The sequence below is a fragment of the Carcharhinus amblyrhynchos genome, chromosome 20, assembly GCF_965287045.1.
Source record: "Carcharhinus amblyrhynchos chromosome 20, sCarAmb.v2.hapA, whole genome shotgun sequence".
In the NCBI taxonomy this organism is placed as follows: domain Eukaryota; kingdom Metazoa; phylum Chordata; class Chondrichthyes; order Carcharhiniformes; family Carcharhinidae; genus Carcharhinus; species Carcharhinus amblyrhynchos.
In genome coordinates this window covers 18,258,226-18,277,149 of record NC_137343.1, presented here as the reverse complement: position 1 = coordinate 18,277,149, position 18,924 = coordinate 18,258,226, and the positions used below count along the sequence as shown (strand labels likewise).

Here is an 18,924-nt window from a genome sequence, read left to right as displayed (position 1 = left end):
CCACGAAGGGATTAACCCCGAAAGCTAGTGAGTGTACTATCAAATAAATCGGTTGGACTTAAACCTGGTGTTGTCAGACTTTTTACTGGGATCATCTTGATGCCAGGGTTTGCTCACACTGCAGTTTTCCAGGTCACCGTTCTCTCACTGGGAGCAAGTGAGACTGCAACCAGCAAACAAAAGCAACTTCAAGCAGTGATAGAAACACAAAACTGAACAACAGAACTGAACAACAGCCGTCGCCTCGTATTACACCCAGCAAACAATCTCACTCATTCTTTCTCTTGCATCATTCTCCCTGCTGCTCAGCAAAGCCGGACTCGGGATACTTTTACTGGGATTCATGGAATCACTGATGGTTATCCCAAAACATCAGTGGAGCAAAGCTTTTACCAGGAGTTTTGAATGTAAGCTGGGTAGGTAATCTTCAGGGAACTGATGCAAGTCATTAGCCATGCAGTTTCAATGATTAATAAGCAGGCCCTATAATACTAACCACCATTTTCAAAGCTATTCATTTAATACAACTTTTCCATTTTAAGCAAAATTAGGTTGAGAAATCAACTGCAACAATTTCCAACTTTAAACACAGCTGCAGCAAACTAAAATATTCTCAAAACATTGAGTATTTAAATCATCACTGTATTACTTCAGTCACCCACTGCTGGAGTGTTACTTACTTGAGGAAACATGTCCTGATTATGTAGACTAGAGTGGATACAACCTGCACTGCCCACACCTTCAATTATAGAGAAACTAATAAGCTATCACCTAGGCTACGACTCCCTCATTAACTGAAACATGATACACAACTCTTGCTGTAACATACAAGTCCAACACCCTCATTAAACTGCAGAATGCTCACAGCCCCATTTCTCCCTGTTAGGTTCACAGTCCAATGTCACTGCCCTTTAAATGCCGGTGACAGGGTGGTTAGTGCCAGAGGTTCTCCATGACATTAATTTACAGGACAAAATGATATTATCATTTTCTTTGTAAGGAAAACTAAGGGAAGACTTAATAGAGGTCTTTTCAAACTGAGAGTTTGAAAAGACTAGATAGGGACAACTGTCTCCACTGGCAAAAGGGTTACGTATAGGAATATGGTGGAGAGGATACTGGGTAAGGGGGCTGGTGCACACTTGATGAGCTGAATGGCCTCCTTCTGCACTGTAGTGATTCTATGGGTCAGTAACCAGAGAACACACATTAAAGAAAGCCAGAGGGAAGATGAATGATTTTTAAAAACTCAGCGAGGCAATTTGGGATGGTCTGGAATGCACCACCTGAAAGGGTGGTGGATGCAGAGGTAGCAGTAATTGCCAAAAAGGAAATTGAATATATATTTGAAAAGGTCAAGGGTTATGGGGAGTGAGCAGGGAAGTGGAACTAATTGGTAATTGTTTCAGATTACTGAAATTATTAATGGATTATTAATTTGTGACTAAGTGCACATATTGGATTTTTACCCCTGCATTTCCACCACCTCTGAACATCAGCAAAGTACAACACTGTTGCACAGGATGACTGGAGCAATCTTTCTCTCATCCCACACCATCTCGAATCCCCTCAGCTAACCTGCAACCAGCTAACCATCCTCACATCTTAACCATATCAAATATCTCAACACTGCTTGTAGTGGCTTTCCCAATTCTCCCTATTCCCCTCCCTCCATGAGAGAAATACCTGCTGGGACCAGTATACTTACTAAATCCATTTTTTTCTTTTTGCTGTTACTTATAACTTGGGTGCCTGTGATTCCACATATACCGATAATATAGTTCCAGCCTCACTGCCATGGTTTAGGACACTGGCCAATCCCTATGATCAGGTTACAGTAGCTCACGCCAGGATACCTAGTATTCTATATAATAATTCATTTGAACATCAGGGTTAGTTTTCAACCTGTCGCTCACTCCAAGGTGATCACAATAATGCTCCAAATTCCTCAGGGCAATTAATTCCATTACACACAGTCTAACCAGTTTAATACACGGACACCTACGTCACTCAGTCTTATATGAGAGAAGATTCCCAAGAAACTCAAAGAACCACAAAGAGATTGCAATATTAAAAAACATGCCAACCACAAGTTTAGTTAATTTAATATCCAATGTTTCATTTGATCGAAGGGAAGCAGCCAGATAGTAGCGCTAGTGCACACTCAGCTGTCTCCTTGGCTTCCACTGTTTGAAGAAGGCATAGGAAGGATTCCTATCATGTCATTAGTCCTCTGAATCATTTATATGCAGCACTACTTACTGAATGGAAAATAGCCAGCGCATCACAGAATAGAAATTAAAAGATTGGGAAGTTATGTGATGAATAGAAGAATTACAATCTCCCCACCATGTACACAAGAATCCCCTTGCAATCAGCAAATATCCTGCAACTAGCAGAAGTTAAGATGTAAACTTTTACCTCAGAAAAGCAATTTACTGCACCTACTCATTCAGATACAGAAACTCTATAGCATCAAAAACAGTTATCTTATTTCAGAAAATGCCAGATGTCATCTCCCCAGAGTTACTAGGTACGGGCGGCACGGTGGCACAGTGGTTAGCACTGCTGCCTCACAGCGCCAGGGACCCCCGGTTCGATTCCCAGCTTCAGTCACTGTCTGTGTGGGGTCTGAACACTCTCTCTGTGCTCTGGTTTCCTCCCATGATCTAAAGATGTGCAGATTAAGTGGACTGGCCATGATAAGTTGCTCCTTAGTGTCAGGGGGACGAGCTAGGGTAAATGTATGGGGATAGGGCCTGGGTGGGATTGTGGTCGGTGTAGACTCAATGGGCCAAATGGCCTCCTTCTGCACTGTAGGGATTCTATGATTCTAGTCTAGAAACGTGTTGAACTAACGTAGCATCACGGGCACAAGTTCAAGTCAGCAGCAGTGACTCACCAATCTCACACTGGGAGATGAAAACATTTTTTTGAGAGCTTGTGCATCAACTCTCCTCCTTATCCATCCAAGGCCAAACATTGCATATATTCCCCATTCATTTCCAGATATCTGTCTGTTATAAGAAGAGAGAATTTAACTTCACTTTCTACAGCAACACATTACACAGATTCTGAGGCTTGGCTGAAGCACGTGGCGTACTACTAAAACCACACAAATCCCTCTGCAACTGGGGCTTCAGCTGGATGAAGGCTATCTGGCCAACAATATCCAGGATGGTGGGATACAAGTCCTACAGAGAAACAGTGGCACAGTGGTTAGCACTGCTGCCTCAGTGCCACAGATTCCAGCCTAGAGTCACTACCTGTGTGGAGTCTGCATATTCCCCCCAACATGTCTGTGTGGGTTTCCTCCGGGTGCTCTGGTTTCCTCCCAGGTTAAGTGGATTAGGGGGTAATACAAGGATAGGAGGGGAAGATGCTGGTTGGGGATGCTCTTTCGGAGAGTCAGTGCAGACTCTTTTCACACTGTCAGGCTTGTATGAATCTGAGCACTGCACCATGTGTTATCTATCAATAAGGACACCAAGCCACAGAAACAGGCAATAGAGTAGATGATCAAATGATTGGCCAAAGAAGGAGATTTCAAGGAGGCAGGGGAGTCTGGGGGATTTAGGAAGGGAACTCCAGAGTTTGGCTCCTATTCAGCAGAAAACACAATCACCAAGGGCAGATTAATTAAAATTGTGATATGGAAGGATTGGAATTGGAACAGGGCCAAGGTGTTGGAGAGTTCCATGGCTGGAGAAGGTTATAGAGATAGGAAAGAATGAGGCCATGGGGAAATTTAATTTAAAATCAAGGTATTGTCAGATGGGGGAGCAGGGTGAGCTGGTCTGCACAGTGTCCTTGGGTAAATAAAATTTGGTGAGAGCTGGGATACAGGCAGCAGAGTTCATGGTTATGGGTGAGTTTATGTTTTTTGAGAGTAGAAATGGGAGGTTCGGCAGGAGACTATTCATAGAGTCATAGAGGTTTACAACATGGAAACAGGCCCTTCAGCCCAACTTGTCTATGCTGCCCAGTTTTTACTACTAAGCTAGTCCCAATCGCCCACATCCCTTTATACTATCCACATCCCTCTATACTATCGTATCTATATAACTGTCTAATTCCTTTTAAAAGACAAAATTGTACCCGCTACTACTACTACCTCTGTCGGCTTGTTCCAGACATCGCCCTCTGTGTGAAAAAGTTGCTCCTCTGGACCATTTTGTATTTCTTCCTCTCAGTTCAAACCTATGTCCTCTAGTTTTAGGGCATAAGAAAAGATGTTGACTATCTACTTCATCTACAACCCTCATTACTTTATAGACTTCTATAAGATCATCCCTTAGCCTCCTATGCTCCAGGGAAAAAAGTCTCAGACTATCTAGCCTCTCCTTATAATTCAAACCATCTAGCCCCAGTCGCATCCTAAAATCTTTTCTGCACTCTTTCTAGTTTAATAATAGGGTGCTCAGAACTGCACACAATATTCCAAGTGTGGCCTTACTAATGTCTTGTACAACTTCAACAAGACCTTCCAACTCCTGTATTCAATGTTCTGGCCAATTCAAATCATTAAGACTGGTGGTGACAAAGGGATTGATGAGGATTTCAGTCACAGACAGGCCCCAGCGAGGGCGGTGGGTAGAGGGGTGGGGGGAGTGAGACGGGCACTTTTCCAGGGTTGGGATGAAGCAGCCATGGCCAGAAATTTATCTCGGGGTCAGAGAGGACACCGAGATTGTGAGCGGTGCAACAATGCTGTTGTTGGGGTTCACTGTCAGCAATGGTGTTTGGTGGAGGCCCCTCTGTCTCAGTAACTCACTTGTTCACTGTGAAACTTCCTGTGATTGTGAATATACATCAGCAGACCTTTGGTAGTTAGCTACCACAGTGCACAGAGAGAAACTCTGTGGCACTTAGATTTTAAACAGCAGAAGCAAAACAGGAAAAAGAAAACTGGGACGTTGGAAACACCCAATTCTATTGAGAGAAGTTGCTGGAAAATATTCTGTACGTTCACAATCTCAGCCTGTGTCTAAACTTTTCTACAAAGCTCCTTCACCAACAGTAATCTATCTCTGTGTACACACTTGTCTTACACTCACAGATCACTGTTCCATTGTCACCAACCAACAATTTTTTTACACAGAGGGTGGTGGGTGCCTGGAACTCGCTGCAGGGGGAGGTAGTGGAAGCAGATGTGATGGTGACTTTTAAGGGGCATTTTGACAAATTCATGACTAGGATGGGAATAGAGGGATACAGTCCCCGGAAGGGAAAGGGGTTTTAATTCAGTCGGGCAGCATGGTTGGTGCAGGCTTGGAGGGCCGAAGGGCCTGTTCCTCTGATGTAATTTTCTTTGTTCTTTATTCAGCCCAACCTCTGCCAACTCACCCAAGAGGGCAGTTGTCCTCAGCCAATACTGCTCAGGATTCAACATGTGTCTCCCCCTCCCAGAGAAATGGCCCATTCTCCAAATTCCCTTTCTATGTCAAGCTACAAGCCAACGTGCCTGGCCATTGGTCTGTGTAAACCAGTAAAAAGTCTGACAACACCAGGTTTTAGTCCAACCTATTTATTTGATAATATACTCACAAGCTTTATTATCAAATAAATAGGTTGGACTAAAACCTGGTGTTGTCAGACTTTTTACCATGTTTACGCCAGTCCAACGCCGGCATACCCACATCATGACTGTGTAAACCATCCAGAGGAGGTCAAGATCTGAGCAGGAGTGTGCAATCACCAGCTGTTTGGATTCATGGCGGGAAGCCTGGAAAATTCCATACAAAACCCCATAAAACAAGGGAAACCACAAAGAGAAAAGGAACAGCAACAGCATGCAATGCTCTTGAAGAGCAACAGGACCTTGTCTGTGACTGTGGCCTTCTGAAGTGGGAAGACGCCCACTATCTGCTGGCGATCATTGGAAAGCAATCCGCAGACACTTGACCACAGGAGGCCCGGATTTGACACGGGTCGGCACAAGGAACTAATTTATTCCACACTGACTGGTAAAAATCCACCAGGGATCCCTCCCGTCACAACAGAGAGTAACAAAAGTGTTTCCACAACAGCTTCAGTGCCGCTTTCAGCTATGTAAGTCAATGCCAATATTTACGTGTCTGATTCAATGTTACAGCTGGCTGATTTCATACCAGCTGATCTATTTCTCTTTATATTTATCCTTCAAAGTGTCCATGGAAACATATGAGTTAGATTGCGTGGACAGCATGGTTACACCCACAAGATAAAAACATCTGCAATAAAGGCTGAGTAACAGAACTTGGATCTTTCTTGGCCACAGAGATGACTACTCCTTGAAAAAATGTTGTTTGACCAGGTCCTCGTGATGCGTCACAAAATGTGTCCTTAATTATAATCGGCCAAACCCATCAGATTCCGCACCACCACCCACCCCCACCACCACCCACCCCATCCCACCCACCCCCATTGCTAAACCCAATGCAATTAAGGGCTCAGGTCCAACTGTCTTTCTTTCACTTTCTCTTATCCTTCCTTTTACATGCCTCCCTTTGGAGGTACTCATCCCCAGCAAGGTGCCCATTCAGCACCTTCACCACACATTGATGGAAGGAGGAATTTGTCACTTTGCAAGACAGGATTATTCAGTAAACTGCATTTGGAAATAAAACTTCTGTTTTGAAATGATCAGCCGTCAAGCAAAACCGAATCAGGACGATAAGGAATAAGGAAGTAGAAAACGGTGAATAATCCTGCCTAGAACTTGTAGCATTGCCACAGACTTTGTGTATCAAACACACTCCTGTTGTGTGGCAAAGCAGGGCAGTTCTTTTTGAATTCAACTGAAACATCCAAATGTTTTCAAACTCTTCCCAGTCTTAAAGTTTATTTATTATTAGTCACAAGTAAGGCTTACACTAACAGTGCAATGAAATTACAGTGAAATTCCCCAAGTCGCCACTCTCCAGTGCCTGTTTGGAGAAGTGCACCCAACCAGCATGTCTTTCAGACTGTGGAGCACTAGGAGGAAACCCATGTAGACACAGACAGAACATGCAAACTCCACACAAACAGTGACCCACGCTGGGAATTGAACTCGGATCCCTGGCGCTGTGAGGTAGCAGTGCTAACCACCCATCTGACTGCAGGTTGTCAGTCCCTGTTACACAGAATCTGAGTGAAGTGATACAGCTGTTTTCGTTCCCAGTTGTTACAGATGCAGTGGACAAGTGCCAGTCTCTGCTTACTGACAGCAGCACACAGTATCAATACAAACCACTTTTCCTGCTAATCCCTGCTTATCTCTTTCTTTCCTGGAGCTTTTGACTCCTTGTGGGTCCTCATGTACCCAGCCGTGTGACTGTCACATTCTCACTTTGCTGTTTGTGGGCAGCATGATGGCACAGTGGTCAGCACTGCTGCCTCACAGCGCCAGGGCCCTGGGTTCAATTCCAGCTTCAGATCACTCTCTGTGTAGAGTCTGCACATTCTCCCAGTGTCTGTGTGGGTTTCCTCCGGGTGCTCTGGTTTCCTCCCACAGTCCGAAAGACATGCTGGTTAGGTGCATTGGCCATGCTAAATTCTCCCTCAGTGTACCCAAACGGGTGGCAACTCGGGGATTTTCACAATAACTTCATTGCAGTGTTAATGTAAGCCTACTTGTGACATGAATAAATAAACTTAAAATGTATCTTTCTGTATGCAAAGTGGTTGCTGCATTTCCTACAACGCAGCAGTGGCTGACTTCCAAACTATTTCATTTGCTGCAAAACTCTGTGGGACGTTCAGTGATGGTGGTGGTAAAAGGCGTTATATCAATGCAAATCTTATTTTTCATCCATTAAAAATCCAGGTTATTTGACAACGAAGAATCACAGCAAACCTGGAGTTGTGCTCATTGTCTACATGGGGAATAGTCCAGGAAGGATTAGTCTGATCGATTCGTTTCCCTCCTTCCCCCATGTAACTCAGAGTTTAATTATCATACAGCACTGTTGGACTTGCTGAGATATTCCAGCATTTTCCGTTCTTGTTCAATTTGATGTGATTTGATTTATTATTGTCACACGTATTAACATTGAGTGAAAAGTATTGTTTCTTGCACACTATACAGACAAAGCAAACCATTCATAGAGAAGGAAACGAGGGGGTGCAGAATGTAGTGTTACAGTCAGAGCTAGAGTGTAGAGAAAGATTAACTTAATGCAAGGTAAGTCCATTCAAAAGTCTGACAGTGGCAGGGAAGAAGCTGTTCTTGAGTCAGCTGGTACGTGACCGCAGAATTCTGCGTCTTTTTCTCGACGGAAGAAGATGGCAGAGAGAATGTCTGGGGTAGTGGGGTCCTTAATTGTGCTGGCTGCTTTGCTGAGGCAGAGGGAAGTGTAGATAGAATCAATGGATGGGAGGCTGTTTTGCGCAATGGGTTGGGCTACATTCATGACCTTTGTAGTTTGGATCAGGGCCTTGCTCAGCTAACTCAGGGGAAACTAAAGATTGGATTTTGGCCATCTTGGCATGCAAGGCACAGGGCAAGGCTAATCATTCAGCACAGGGCTGTTCCATGGGGCAGAATTAAATGCACTGTCTTGTTCAGGTGAGGTAAGTTCACACAACAAGTGACTGCACTTAGGGCAAAACACACCTAAAATCTTTTACAAAAAAACAGAAGCTGGAAAATCTCAGCAGGTTGGACAGCCTCTGTGGAGACAGAATAGAAGTAAACCTCCTCTGCACTCCCTCCAAGGCCAAAATATCCTTGTGTAAGTGCGGCAACCAAAACTGCACACAGTACTCCAGCTGCAACCTCACCAATGCCCTATACAGCTGCAGCAAGACCTCCCTACTTTTATATTCAATCCCCCTCGCTATGAAGGCCAGCATCCCATTCGCCTTCCTGACCACCTGCTGCACCTGCAGGTTGGGTTTTTGCGACTCATGCACAAGGACCCCAAGGTCCCTCTGCACCGTCGCCTGCTGCAGTTTTTCGCCACGTAAGTAATAGTCCTTCCTACCAAAGTGGACCACCTCGCACTTGCCAACATTAAATTCCATTTGCCAGTTCCTGGCCCATTCGCCCAGCCTATCTAGATCCTCCTGCAGACTCTCCACACCCTCCGCGCAATTTGTCGTTCCACCAATCTTGGTGTCATCAGCAAATTTTGACACCATACACTCGGTTCCCTCATCTATATAAATGGTAAATAGTTGAGGCCCCAGCACCGACCCCTGGGGCACTCCACTAGTCACCATCCGCCAATCCGAATAGCACCCATTGACCCCCACTCTCTGCCTCCTATTTGACAACCAATCCTCTATCCACGCTAACACCCTACCCCCAAATCCATGCCCCCTGACCTTCTGCAATAACCTCTTGTGAGGTACCTTGTCAAACGCCTTCTGAAAATCAAGAAAGACCACATCCACCGGCTCTCCTCTATCCACCGCCCTAGACACATCCTCATAGAACTCCAGTAAATTTGTCAGACACGACTTCCCCTTAACGAAACCGTGCTGCGTCTGCTCTATCAAGCAATTCCCCTCAAGATGCCTCGCTATTTCCTCCTTGATGACAGATTCTCACATTTTACCTACAACAGACGTTAAACTAACCGGCCTATAATTCCCTGCCTTTTGCCTGCCACCCTTCTTAAACAACGGCATAACATTAGCCGTTTTCCAATCTTCCGGCACTTCCCCGGAATCCAGCGACGTCTGGAAAATAACCACCAAGGCATCCACTACCACCTCCGCCATTTCTTTCAGAACCCTCGGATGCATTCCATCCGGTCCTGGGGACTTGTCCACAATCAGTCCCTCCAGTCTGTCGAGCTATGAGGAGAGGCTGAATAAACTGGGCTTGTACTCGTTAGAGTTTCAAAGAATGAGGGGAGATCTCATTGAGGCATATAAGATGATGGATAGGATAGAGGTGGAGAGACTCTTCCCGCTCAGAAAGGACAGTAGGACTAGGGGGCACAGCCTCAAGATAAAGGGGGGGCGGTTTAGAACGGAGTTGAGGAGGAACTTCTTCACTCAAAGGGTGGTGAATCTCTGGAATTCTCTGCCCGTTGAAGTGGTGGAGGCTACCTCGCTAAATATTTTTAAGACGCGGGTTGATAGGTTTTTGATAGGCAAGGGGATTAAGGGTTATGGGGAGAGGGCGGGAATGTGGAACTGAGCCACGACAGATCAGCCATGATCTTATTGAATGGCGGGGCAGGCTCAAGGAGCTAGATGGTCTACTCCTGCTCCTATTTCTTATGTTCTTATGTTCTAAGTTTCCAGTCTGGATGACACTTCCTCAGGCTAAGCCTTTTACCAGGTTGTTTCAGAGAGGAGGAAGGAGCAGTCTATCCATCACTGACCACTAACCACCCCCAAACACAAACACATTACAAGGGGTTCATTTTGCCCAGTCACCAGAACACAATGGATTTGAAGCATGACGCTCTTAGATTAGTCGTTTCACAAAACAATTGGACACACAGGGAAAGGCTTGGCTCGAAGGGAGTCACCCTGAACCAGAGAGAGAAACGATACACACACTGCAGAGATTCAGAAACACAGGCTGTGATTCACCCCATCAAACAAAAACTCCCTTAGATAATCCTACCCAAAAATCTCACAATCCAGAGAGAATCAAACACCCAATTCCTCTCTCCGGATTATTTTTACTGCTTTGACAATGGGTCAAGTTACAATTAAGCAAGACCCAGCAAGAGAAACAGCTTTCAATAAAACTAAGTCACACAAACTGCTCAGCTGCTGAGAGGCGGAGATGTGACAGAGCTCTGAGTGTGTGATGGTTACGGGGGCACACACTGCCCCAAGTCCCCAGAACTATACACCAGTGACTGTTCTCTTTATTTGGGGAGGGCTGAGAGCGGGGGGGGGGGGGGGGCAGCTCTATTTTACACTCTGCTGACTGATTGTCCATTTACTGAACACCCAGACTGTTTAGAAAATCCTTTTAAATAAACCCCACGCCTCTTGCACACAACTCCCCCCACCCCCAGCGCTGGGTCAGTCCCTCTGGCTTTGTGTGAAATCCGACAGAACAAAGGGACGAAATGCACTCTCAAGAAAATAACACAAAAAAACCCCCACAAAACTTTCTCAGTGCCGGTGACTGGCTCCCTCTCTCTGGCCTTTCCTCTTCACTCTCACAGTGAGGACAGTAAAAGTATTTCGGTGCCCGGGGGCAGGGAGCTAGACTGGGAAAAGAGACTCTGGTCGAGCCCCAGCACTGGCTCCACTCTGCGGGACTTCAGAGAGAGAGAATAACACATTTACTCCCCAAACTGTAAACTTTCCAGCTTCCAATCCGACCCAAACTTCACTTCCTCGCGCGGACAATGGGAATCAAGAAAGAGAAAGCACAAAGTCCCCGGACGTGGCAGTGTCCTCTGATCCCACTGCCTCCCCCTTCTTACCTGAGAAACGTGGCCTGCGAACCTTCTCACTGCTTTCCTCCAGCTGCCACCATTTCCACCTGACTGTCACCCTTCACCTCCTCTCAGACTGGCCAAACCCTGGGACAACCTTCTCTGCTGGGTAAGAGCCAGGAGAGGAGGGCGGTCAGAGGAGCTTCCAAAACAAACAAAAAAAAATCCCCAGCTACAAACAACATGCTCTGCTGGTATAGCTCAGAATTACAACCATGGCCACAAAGAACTGCGATCCAAACCACAACCACCTGCAGGACTGCAGGGACTGAGAGATTACCACAAACAACATTATACTCTAGCGGGAAAAACGCAGAATTACAACAGATAGCAACTGGACTGATAACAGGAACCTTTGGGAACACAGAACTAATGCAAAAGCAAAACGCTGCAGGTACTGAACATCAAACTGGAACAATAACTATCACTCCACAAGTGCAGTCCGAGTATTTCCAGCATTCTCGCTTTTACTTTCTTGTTTGACCTTTCGTCAAACAACAACAACCTGTGTTGATGTAGTGCCTTCAACTTTATAAACCATCCCAAGGTGCTCCTCCACAGCGTTAAACAAGATGTGACACCCAGCCACATAAGGAGATATGGAGGCAGGTGTTTTCGAACCTGCTTTAATTATTTCTGGACTCCGATTTGAACTGATTTGAGGAATTTCTGGAGCTGCCACCCACAAAATAGATAGATGGCAAACTTATTTATCAGGTATAAAAGTGATTGCACTTCTGCGGAGCCTTCAATATGTCATTGATGAAGATGAACATCTCGCCAGGGCCATCCCCACACCCCCACTTCTTGCCTTCAAACAACCACACAACCTCAAACAGACCATTGTTCGCAGCAAACTACCCAGCCTTCAGGAGAACAGTGACCACAACACCACACAACCCTACTACAGCAACCTCTGCAAGACATGCCGAATCATCAACATGGATGCCATCATCTCACGTGAGAATACCATCCACCAGGTACATGGTACATACTCTTGCAACTCGGCCAATGTTGTCTACCTGATACGCTTCAGGAAAGCATGTCCCGAGGCATGGTACATTGGGGAGACCATGCAGACACTACAAGAATGGATGAATGAACATTGCTCGACAATCACCAGGCAAGTGTGTTCTCTTCTTGTTGGCGAACACTTCAGCGGTCACGGGCATTTGGCCTCTGATCTTAAGCTTTCTCCAAGGCGGCCTTCATGACACACAACAGCACAGAGTCACTGAGAATAGCCAAGTTTCACACACATGAGGACAGCCTCAACCGGGATGTTGGGTTCATGTCACACTATCTGTAACTCTCATGACTCGTCTGGGCTTGCAAATCTCACTATCCTGTCTGTAGACAATACACATCTCTTTAACCTGTGCTTAACACTCTCTCCACTCACATTATCTGTACCTTTAAGACTTGATTACCTGTAAAGACTCGCATTCCAACCATTATTTTGTAAATTGATTTTGTGTCTTTATATGCCCTGTCTGTGAACAGAGTTCCCACTTACCCGACGAAGGAGCAGCACTCTGAAAGCAAGTGGCTTTGGCTACCAAATAAACCTGTTGGACTTTAACCTGGTGTTGTGAGACTTCTTACTTGGTTATAGAAGACAGAGAGTAGTGGTGGAAGGATGTTTTTCAGAATGGAGATCTGTAGCTAGTGGTATTCTGCAGGGATCAGTGCTGGGACATCTGTTGTTTGTAGTATATATAAATGATCTGGAGGAAAATAGCGAGGCATCTTGAGGAGAATTGTTTGGTAGAGCAGACGCAGCACAGTTTCATTAAGGGGAAGACGTGTCTGACGAATTTATTGGAGTTCTATGAGGATGTGTCTAGGGTGGTGGATAGAGGAGAGCCGGTGGATGTGGTCTTTCTTGATTTTCAGAAGGCGTTTGACAAGGTACCTCACAAGAGGTTATTGCAGAAGGTCAGGGGGCATGGAGTTGGGGGTAGGGTGTTAGCGTGGATAGAGGATTGGTTGTCAAATAGGAGGCAGAGAGTGGGGGTTAATGGGTGCTATTTGGATTGGTGGTTGGTGACTAGTGGAGTGCCCCAGGGGTCGGTGCTGGGGCCTCAGCTATTTACCATTTATATAGATGATCTGGAGGAGGGAACCGAGTGTATGGTGTCAAAATTTGCTGATGACACCAAGATTGGTGGAACGGCAAATTGCGCGGAGGGTGTGGAGAGTCTGCAGAAGGATCTAGATAGGCTGGGCGAATGGGCCAGGAACTGGCAAATGGAATTTAATGTTGGCAAATGTGAGGTTGTCCACTTTGGTAGGAATAATGGTAGGAAGGACTATTGCTTACGTGGCGAAAAACTGCAGCATGCAACGGTGCAGAGGGACCTCGGGGTCCTTGTGCATGAGTCACAAAAACCCAGCCTGCAGGTGCAGCAGGTGGTCAGGAAGGCGAATGGGATGCTGGCCTTCATAGCGAGGGGGATTGAATATAAAAGTAGGGAGGTCTTGCTGCAGCTGTATAGGGCACTGGTGAGGCCACAGCTGGAGTACTGTGTGCAGTTTTGGTTGCCGCACTTATGCAAGGATATTTTGGCCTTGGAGGGAGTGCAGAGGAGGTTTACTAGGCTGATTCCGGAGTTGAGGGGGTTGAACTATGAGGAGAAGCTGAATAAACTAGGCTTGTACTCGTTAGAGTTTAGAAGAATGAGGGGAGATCTCATTGAGACGTATAAGATGTTGAATGGGATGGATAGGATAGAGGTGGAGAGGCTCTTCCCGCTCAGAAAGGACAGTAGGACTAGAGGGCACAGCCTCAGGATAAAGGGGGGGCGGTTTAGAACGGAGTTGAGGAGGAACTTCTTCACTCAAAGGGTGGTGAATCTCTGGAATTCTCTGCCCGTTGAAGTGGTGGAGGCTACCTCGCTCAATATTTTTAAGACGCGGGTTGATAGGTTTTTGATAGGCAAGGGGATTAAGGGTTATGGGGAGAGGGCGGGTATGTGGAACTGAGCCACGACAGATCAGCCATGATCTTATTGAATGGCGGGGCAGGCTCGAGGGGCTAGTTGGCCTACTCCTGCTCCTATTTCTTATGTTCTTATCTTCTTATGAAAATGTGTGTGGTCTGATTAGTTAGTTTGCAGATGGCATGCAGATTGGTGGAGTTGCTGATCGTGCCAGCAATTGTCAGAGGATACAACAGATACATAGATTGGAGACTTGGGCACAGAAATGGTAGATGGAGTTTAATCCAGACAGATGTGAGGTGATGCATTTTGGAGGATCAAATTTAGTGTGAATTATGCTTTAAATGGCAGAACCTTCAGGAACATTAACATGCTGAGGAATCTGGGCATACAGGTCCACAGTTCCCTTAAAGTGGCCATACAGGTGGCCAAGTTAATTAAAAAAGCATATGGCATGTTTGCCTTCATCAGCTGGGGCATTGAGTACAAGAATTGGGAAATCATGTTGCAGCTATATAAAACCTTGGTTAAGCTGCATTTGGAGTATTCCATGCAGTTCTGGTCTCCACACTACCAGAAGGACATGCAAACTCTAGAGAGAATATAAAGAAGGTTCACTAGGATGTTGCCTGTTCTTGAGGTGTTGTCTATGAGGAGAGATTGAATAAACTAGGATTGTTTTCACTGGAAAGGCAGAGGCTGAGACCTGATAGAGGTCGACAAAATTATGAGAGGCATAGACAGGGTGGATAGTCAGAGACTTTTTCCAAGGATGGAAGTGTCAATTACAAGCGGGCACAGGTTCACTGTGAGAGGGGGAGAGTGTAAGGGAGATGTATGGGGGAACTTTTTCATTCAGAGTGGTGGGTGCCTGGAATGAGCTGCCAGAGGAGGTGGTGGAAGCAGGCACATTAGCAACATTTAAGAGGCATATGGATGGGTACATGAATAGAGAGGGAATAGAGGGATACGGACCCAGTAAGGGTAGAAGTTTTTTTTAGTTTAGTTAGGGCATCATGATTGACACAGGCTTGGAGGGTTGGAAGGCCAATTCCTGTGTTATACTTTTGTTTCTTTCTTTATTCCTTATGGACACTGCTATAGTCTGTGCTACTGACCTTTACCTTTATTCTAAAACCCCCTTCTTGAAATATAGGCCGTGATTTTCCCATCCCAACCCACAACTTTTCTGACGGGTTGGGGTGGGAGATGTGCGTCACTGGCCTTGTTCTGGGATTTGCGCATGAACTGGGAGCACATGCGCATCTCCCAGAGCCGGAGAACAGTTGTAGGCCAGACCACACTGGAAACTGGTGGGAAGGCAGGTAAGTTATTTGAATCTTTTTTAAATATGTTTTAAATGGCTTTTAAATCTAATTATCAGGAACTTACCAGTCCCAATTGAATCTCCCAACCCTCCAGGAGTATTTCATTCTGTTGGGGTTTATACGAGCTCCCCAAGTTCGGGGACTGAGTGAGACACCCCGCTGGAATGAAGGGGGGGGGCAGTCGGGGCTTCCCAGGGGGGTCGAGCAGCTGGGATGGTGGTGGGATTTAGGCATGGGCACCCTAGCAGTGCCAGCCTGTGCCCCATGGTGCCACCCAAAGGGTAACATGCCCATGCCCAGAAGACACTTTGGCACTGCCCATTGGGCATCAGGTAGTGCGAAGGGTGGGGGTGGGGCCTATTGTGGGCAGTGCCTGGGGCAAATGGTGGGGGTGGGGTTCCCGCTGCCACTCTGCATGGCGATCGGTCTGGGATCAAGAGTGGGCAGCAATTGGGGTGGACTGGAGGGCCTGCCTCCTGGGAGCGGAGGTCTGACCACAGAGGGGGTCAGCAGAAGTCTCCTGGGGTGAGGGGGATTAGCAGGGGAAGGTATTCTTCAGGGGTGAGGGGGGGGGTATCATCACTGCTGGGGTGGGTGGGCTGGATATCAGAGTGCTCCATGACAGGAGGGGTCAGGGCTGGCCCGGGAATTGTTGGGAGGGCCCCGAACAGGCCATGGGGATTGCTGGAAGGGCAACACTGTGGGGAGTCCCGGGCTGGCCAACAAACGGGAAGTCTGACAGATCAGGGCCACTGTGCATGCATAGAGCTCCAGTATGATCAGGCCCCTAGGTTTTTAATGAGATTCATAATTGTGACTTCTGTAATGCACCGAGAGTGGAGATTCAACTGAGAAGTTGAACTGACAAAACAGTTAGGATCTAGAACAGTTTTTCTGCAAATTAAACACTTTCGGGAGAATCGCTGCCATATTTTCTCCTGTTTGCTTGGCTTGGGAGTCCAGACAGATTTTTGTAATCTGAGAGGTTATATGGAGAGTGATAACTGACTGAATTTTGAAATAAATGATCAGCTTAACCTCTCTGTGGAAAAGCTGGTCCAAATGTTATCTGCCTGTCCTCACTCTGTGTGTGAATTCTGGCTCATAGTGTGAATTCTCGGTCAGGTATCTTTTGCTTGTCCTGTCAGTGTAGGAGATGCTACATGCATTTCACATGTCTCAATATGGAATTAACAGGTTTGTTTTTCTTCTCACTAACCCTCTACCCAAAAATGTTGGGTCTGAACTCATCTGGTCTTTTAAAAATTAAATCTTGCTTTTGAGAAATGGGCATCACTGGATGGGGCAGCTTAGTGGCACAGTGGCAGTGCTGCCTCACAGCGCCAGGGACCTGGGTTCAATTCCCACCTTGGGTCACTGTGTGTGCAGAGTTTGCACATTGTCCCCATGTCTGCATGGGTTTCCTCCCACAATCCAAAAGACATGCGGGTTAGGGTGCATTGGCCAAGCTAAATTCTCCCTCAGTGGACCCAAGCAGGTGCCACAGTATGGCTACTCGGGGATTCTCATAGTAACTTCACTGCAGTGCTAACGTAAGCTTATTTGTAACACTAATAAATAAATGTTTAAACTTAAAACTTTACTGTCCATCTCTACTTGTCCTTTGAAGATAGTGGTGAGCCTTCTTTGGAACTCTGCAGTCTTTGTGGTGATGGTATTCCTGCAATGTGTCAGATAAAGAATTCCAGCATACTGACTCAGCAACGATGAAAGACTCTGCAAATCAGGGTGAATTGGAGAGAAAGTTTTGAAGTTATGGTGTACTCTTAGTACAAAAGCTGGACAAAGTTTCATCCACTCAGTTAAATTTCTTCCCTATTTGCCAGGAAAGCATTAAAAAATGGAAAAGCAGTGGAAAATACCTTCCTCACATATAGCAGTTTGAAAAATAACGATAGTAAGGGAAGCTTTTCAGGAAATGTAGTTTGAAAACTAGTTCCACCTATTGAATTTATTTGTTAGGGAAACTTCTCCTGCTAAGCCTTTCTAGCTTAAACTGAGAGGTAGATTTTGAGGCCTTTTGCCTGACAGAAACAGGGAATGGAGCAGCCTGAATAGGATATGGAATGAGTTACTATCCCATTCCCACAACCTTCCTCAGGGCTTACTGCTGGGCAGCCAGGGTTAAGTGGTGTCTCCATTTTAAAATGCTGAGCAGGCCTTGATGATGAATGTGGCGTCTCATGTTCCATTTTAAAAATGTGGAGGTAGAGTATGTGCTCTGCTGTTCCTCCTGGTATCAGATAGTGGACCAGCTGATGAGGTGTCGACAAATAAGTTTGTGTTTATATCTGCAGGGCCCCCCCAGACGCAACAAAACCAGGCTGTGCACAATCATCTGCCCCATGGGAGAGCTGGCTGGGCTGCTCAGTATTAACATAGAACTTAGAAATGCTAGAGTGCAGAAAGAGGCCACGGCCCATCACATCTGAATCAACTCTCCAACACAGCATCTTACCCAGACCCTAACTCCATTGACCCATGTATTTACTCCATTAAATCCCATAACCTACACATTTAGGGACACTAAGGGGCAATTTAGCACGCTCAATCAACCTAACTTGCGCATCTTTGGAGTGTGGGAGGAAACCAGAACACCCAGAGAATGTGTGAACTCCACAAGGCCGGAATTGAACCCAGGCCCCTGGCGCTGTGAGGCAGCAGCGCTAACCACTGTACCACCCCAAGTATTGTAGCAGTTCATAGCCAACAAGTTTGCTTTATTTCAGAGCTCACTGGCTAAATACTTGCAAGACAAAATGGACCAAGGTTCTCACTGGGACAATTGGGCAGTGATACCCCATTGTTTGACCATCCAAGCTTGTGCAAAAGGAGTAAAATCAATCCCCGTACATTTTAGATATATACTACAGAATGAGGAATCTGAAACACAAACAGAAAAATGCTGGAAAATCTCAGCTGGTCTGACAGCAACTGTAGAGAATGAATAGAGACAATCGCTGGGATTTTACAACCTCACTTGGGCGAGGCTCATAAAATCCCACCCAAGGCCAACGGGGAATTCCATTCTGTGAGCCTCACCCTGCTGGGTTCCTGGGCGGGCATGCCGGTAAAATTCCAGCCAAAGTTTCAAGTCAGGGCTCTGGTGAAGGGTCATCCTGACTCGAAACATTGGCTCTATTCTTTCTTGATGTGGAGATGCCGGTGTCAGAACTCTCCACTCACCTGACAAAGGAGCAGCGCTCTGAAAGCTTGTGGCATTAACTATCAAATAAATCTGTTGGACTTTAA

At 46.1% G+C, this 18,924-nt stretch overlaps 1 protein-coding gene across 1 annotated transcript in view; it reads right to left on the bottom strand.

Moving 5' to 3' along the window:
* The window catches only part of LOC145355801 (uncharacterized), a 233,637-nt gene extending 222,032 nt beyond the window's left edge, over positions 1–11,605 (bottom strand). The window contains exon 1 of the mRNA XM_080208186.1: positions 11,370–11,605. The gene's annotated coding sequence lies outside the window, so the exon portion shown is untranslated. The remainder of the gene's footprint in view (positions 1–11,369) is intronic.
* Positions 11,606–18,924: the final 7,319 nt, after the last annotated feature.